Genomic DNA, 6,000 nt, shown 5'->3' with positions numbered 1-6,000 from the left:
ACTCCCCTCTTTTACACCGCTGCTACTCTCTGTTGTTATCATCTATGCATATTCACTTAATAACTCTACCTACATGTACATATTTACTTCAACTAACCGGTGCCCGCGCACATTGGCTCTGTACCGGTACCCCCCTGTATATAGTCCGCAATTGTTATTTTACTGCTGCTCTTTAATTACTGTTACTTTTATTTCTTACTGTATTTTTTTTTAACTGCATTGTTGGTTAGGGCTCATAAGTAAGCATTTCACTGTAAAGGTTGTTGTATTCAGTGCATGTCACTAATAAAATGTTATTTGATAAAAATGTGTGTGTGTCAGTGTCTGGGACTCACCTCTCTTGATGTGTTTCAGCTGCTCTCTGCTTCATCTCTCTCTTCAGTCAATTTCATGCACTGAGGAAACAGGAACGAATGGTTCACATTCTACAATACGATCATATGCAGGTCACAAATAAACCTCCAAGCACAATCCATTTAAGTGTAGTTAATTGATTACAGTAATCCATGTCCTTCATTGTTGTAGGGTACGAAGGATAGACACTGAGACACTTTCCTTCTTCAACACACTGTTCCAACACAGATGTTACTCATTTAGCATACGCTGTTATATAGAGCAACTAGACGGTATTGAGCGCATACATTCTCATAATGGTCCCCCATGGGAATTGAACCCACAACTCTGGCGTTGCAAGTGCTGTGCTCCACCAACTTAGACACACGGGACTCCTATGATCTGCTGTAGGACTATCTCCCTATAGTTTCAGTCTCCTATGTTCTGCTGTAGGACTATCTCCCTATAGTTTCAGTCTCCTATGATCTGCTGTAGGACTATCTCCCTATAGTTCAGTCTCCTATGATCTGCTGTAGGACTATCTCCCTATAGTTTCAGTCTCCTATGATCTGCTATAGGACTATCTCCCTATAGTTTCAGTCTCCTATGATCTGCTATAAACTATCTCCCTATAGTTTCAGTCTCCTATTGATCTGCTGTAGGACTATCTCCCTATGTTTCAGTCTCCTATGATCTGCTGTAGGACTATCTCCCTATTGTTTCAGTCTCCTATGACCTGCTGTAGGACTATCTCCCTATTGTTTCAGTCTCCTATGTTCTGCCTGTAGACTATCTCCCTATAGTGTCAGTCTCCCTATAGTTTCAGTCTCCTATGTTCTGCTGTAGAACTATCTCCCTATAGTTTCAGTCTCCTATGATCTGCTCTATAATTTAGTCTCCCTATTGTTTCAGTCTCCATGATCTGTTGTAGGACATCTCCCTATAGTTTCAGTCTCCTATGTTCTGCTGTAGACTATCTCCCTATAGTTTCAGTCTCATATGTTCTGCTGTAGGACTATCTCCCTATAGTTTCAGTCTCCTATGATCTGCTGCTATAATTTCAGTCTCCCTATGTTTCAGTCTCCTATGACCTGCTTGTAGGACTATCTCCCTATAGTTTCAGTCTCATATGTTCTGCTGTAGGACTAATCTCCCTATAGTTTCAGTCTCCTATGATCTGCTGCCATAATTTCAGTCTCCCTATTGTTTCAGTCTCCTATGATCTGCTGTAGGACTATCTCCCTATTGTTTGTCTCCTATGACCTGCTGTAGGACTATCTCCCTATAATTCAGTCTCCTATGATCTGCTGTAAGGACTATCTCCCTATTGTTTCAGTCTCCTATGATCTGCTGTAGGATTATCTCCCTATTGTTTCAGTCTTCCTATGATCTGCTGTAGGACTATGGACTATATCCCTATTGTTTCAGTCTCCTATGACCTGCTGTAGGACTATCTCCCTATTGTTTCAGTCTCCTATGATCTGCTGTAGGACTATCTCCCTATAGTTTCAGTTTTTTGGACAGACAAGGGACTGCTTCTACATGGTTTATTATATTGGTAATAGCGTACATGGAAAACAATGGTCCTTCTGCAATTCAGAGTACATCAATAGGTAGTATGTGGCCTATATTGGTCATTATCCGTTAGGGCAGGATAGACCTAGATTTTCTTACCAATTATTCTATAACAACAGCTACAGGAAGCTCTTCCCTAACATCCGTGTAATGCCAGGGACGTTCTGATCTGAAATTGCCTTGACTAGCCTATTGTTAAAGCACGTGTCCCACTTTCACAAACGTTCTACCTGCTCTCTGCCAAAGATACAAAAAACCACAAACATTCGTCGCACCACTGTTTTAAACAGGCCCACCGTGTCATCTTGCTTGAAATAACATTTCTTTTATAGATATAAAAAATATGCTAAGGTTTATGAAATAGGCCTAGGCCTACTTGTGGGGACCTTTATCAAGGCCTGATGTAATTAATTTATAGTGGCATAGATTATTGCATTTCTAGAAAAAAACTAATGAGGTAGTGCTGAAATAAATACAAAAAAGTGACAAAATGACATATACAATCTAAGATGACGCACCAGATAATCAAACCTCTAATCAGGTTTGTTCAACTGAGATTCCAATCATATTTTAGCCGCCTAAATTTCGCCGACACTGGGCTTTCCTATCAATGGCAAAATAGCGAGATTTTGGGAGGGTCGGCCCTTTGATTCTCTCAACATAGCCTACCTACACCAAAACCGGCCGGCACAAATATATGCAGGGTAAAAAAAAACGTCTCGCCTTGACCTCGTTATGTCTTACTATGTTACTTCTGTAATCGTTGAAAAATGTCTAAAATACATGTGACGGAAGAGCATCTATTACCTGCATTCTGGGTATCTCTCGCCTCCGCCCCACATCCTTCCATCTGCCACCAGTCCCGATGATGAAGACGGTAGCATTATGACCCCCGCCGATAAACTAAACTAATATCTTGGACTTTATAATATCGTATTATAGAAAGAAAATAAATAACTAGGCTACTTCTAGCAACTGGCTAGTCCGCTGAGGTGGCTTAGAAAGAGCATTTCATGTCTATATGGGATGGATAAGACCGCTACTTCTATCTAGACACAGTGAATCCTTTCGCATACAGCATCGTCTCCCCGGTCCCCCCTCCCACTACTATTGCGCATGCATCCTCATCTCGTATTCGTCTACATTTGCCGATGAGCATGAAAGCTCCACCCCTTCAGTTTGATTGTGCATTGTAATTATGCTAAATGTTTCATTCAATGTCTTCACTGCTCAAATGTAAACAATTATTATAATAACAATAATTGCCCATAATTTCACATCTTTGCTTAGAATGCTCAACAACACAGATTTGGTCAATAGCCCTGGCTATGGAATTAGGATCGGAGTTTAACCATAGGCTGCTTAGGGGATTCAGCAAATCAGAAATATATATTATGCGTTTGGAAAAAAATATCTGGTGAATGAATAAGGATTTGTTTTAATTAAGTAAATCGTAAATACAGTGTTCCCCCCCCCACAAAAAACCTACAATATATTACATTATCAAGTACAGCAGATTGAATACCCTCATTGACAATTCCATTAGTGTTACTAGTAACACAGAAGATTGACAGTTGACACAAAAAACAAATTAAAAAGGTGACATTTCATCATTACAAAAATATAAATTAGGCTATTAACAGATCATATAAACACAAAAATATCATGTGGGATTAAATATTTCACAGAACAATCCCAGTAAAAATCATTTTTTCATTCCTCTTGAAACGATGTGGAACATTGCAGCGTTCCTCTTCCTTATACACCTTTGACCTGACAAGCAAAATGGAGGAAAAACTGATGAGCATGAAACACTGAGCAGATCAGGTCACATCGAGCAACACTGAATATGACCTTTACAGTGAAACGTTACGCAAGGTCACATCCAGCAACACTGATATAGGACCTTTACAGTGAAACGTTACGCAAGCCACATCCAGCAACACTGATATAGGACCTTTACAGTGAAACTTACGCAAGCCACAGTTTAAGAGCAAAGCATAATAAGTTAATTAATCAATAATCAACAATTGATGAGGCCTAAAACCAGGAATTCCCCAGTCCAGAAAGAAGAGCGTGTCATGCCTAGACTGGTGCCAATTGTTTCTTCTCTCTTGCCAACCCTTTAAATAAATTCTATAAGTATTGTCAAGAGAGCAGAAAGACACTGGTGCCCAGGCTATGTCATGTCATGTTTCTCCTACTGGAGAAAGAGACTGGTACCCAGGCTATGTCATGTCGTGTTTCTCCTACCGGAGAAAGAGACTGGTACCCAGGCTATGCCATGAGATGTTTCTCCTACTGGAGAAAGAGACCCGGTACCCAGGCTATGTCTTGTCATGTTTCTCCTACCTGGAGAATGCAGATATGGACATGATTCCCAGCAGCATCTCCAGACTGTAAGAGCAGAGTAACACAGCATTAAGGATGAACTCCAGGCGCAGGACGAAGGTCTGCAGCATCAGGTAGTACACAGACAGCACTGTGCACGGCACCAGGACCAGCACACTCACTAACATGGCCAGAGAACGCTCTGTTAAGTTCCCCTTCCAACCTGGAACAAGTGTGGACGGAAAAAGAAGGACATATAGAATAGGCCTACGGTAGGTGCCAAATAGAACTAACAGATGCCATAAAGGCAATAAATATTAGAAATTATAGGCACAATTTAGGCTACATAATGTGAAGACTTTTTAAATATTTTTTTATTTTATTATTCTACACCATGAAATGTTGCAGAGGCATACGGTAGCCCAGAATACAGCTTAACAAAACACAAACCGTAAAATATTCGGAGGACTCCAGCCAAGGAAAACAAGTAGTAGCCCAAGCGTCCACGTGAGACTAGCTGGTGGGTATGGTAACAACAATCCTGTGAAATACAAAGGCATACTTAGAAATCAATAGTTTTTGCTTCCAGCCTGACACTGGGTTTGCAAAACATCAGGCAGTGAGCGATTGATTAAACATTAGTTTATGTCTCTCTGTGTGGTCATTTGAGTAGACTACAAACCTTTGTAAACAAACATCAGACCCTCAGCAAGGAAGTAGGCAGCAAAATACCAGCCCGTTGAGGTAAGAACAGGACCTGCAGTGGTGTGGAGGACAACTGAGATGTGTCGTTAAGGTCATATCTAAACTTGCAAATGGTAGCCCGCTGGCAGATTATATAAACCAAGGTCTATGACATGGTAGGCAGGAAAAGACGTTTTTGGTGGATTTCTGGTAGACAATTGTCATAAATCAATCACAGCACATTTTCGACTCATTCAGCAGTTTTTACCTAATTAAGTCCAATACCATTGAAACTAATTATGAAAAAAGTGACATTTATATTCCCAAAAACTCAATTGAAAACCTAAACATAAAAATGTATTATCGACACTAAAATGTGCAACAATAGTAATAAATTGCACATGCGCCAAAAACCCTGCTGTTTTGACAATAAATCACTCGTATCGATTAGTGGGTGAAATCAGGTTGTTGCACTGTTGAAACTACCACAACTCAAAAACCACACGGAAGCAGGAGATCATTTTACATCACTTTTAGAGAACAATCTGCAGAAACAGTCAGCTACATGTTGGAAGTTGCATTTGATACAGGGGTCACCAACAGATAGAGAAACGCCACACTGTTTGTCAATCACTCCTATCGATATCAGGTTGAAATCAATAGCTCGACGGGGAGATGAGGTTGCATGTCCTGTAAAAACTAACAGTCAAAACCCACATGGAATAATATGTACATCACTGGTTAGAGGATAACTTACAGAAGACACCAAGCTACATTTTGAAGTGTTGGATTTTGATTCAAGTGGGTCGACAACGCGGTAAGTGTAATGCAATTCTCACTTTAATAACTCTACCTACATGTACATATTACTTCAACTAACCGGTGCCCGCGCACATTGGCTCTGTACCGGTACCCCCCTGTATATAGTCTCGCTATTGTTATTTTACTGCTGCTCTTTAATTGCTTGTTACTTTTATTTCTTGTCTGTATTTATTTTTTTAACTGCATTGTTGGTTAGGGGCTCGTAAGTAAGCATTTCACTGTAAGGTTGTTGTATTCAGTGCATGTCACTAATAA

The 6,000-nt window shown here is 40.2% G+C and overlaps 1 protein-coding gene across 1 annotated transcript in view; it reads right to left on the bottom strand.

Annotated features, from left to right (window-relative positions):
- Positions 1-6,000, bottom strand: part of LOC111967186 (shootin-1) — a 29,697-nt gene that overhangs the window by 20,975 nt on the left and 2,722 nt on the right.

This window comes from Salvelinus sp. IW2-2015, linkage group LG8 (assembly GCF_002910315.2).
Source record: "Salvelinus sp. IW2-2015 linkage group LG8, ASM291031v2, whole genome shotgun sequence".
NCBI lineage: Eukaryota > Metazoa > Chordata > Actinopteri > Salmoniformes > Salmonidae > Salvelinus > Salvelinus sp. IW2-2015.
The sequence above is the reverse complement of the archived record's forward strand: the minus strand, read 5'-3'. Positions and strand labels throughout refer to the sequence as shown.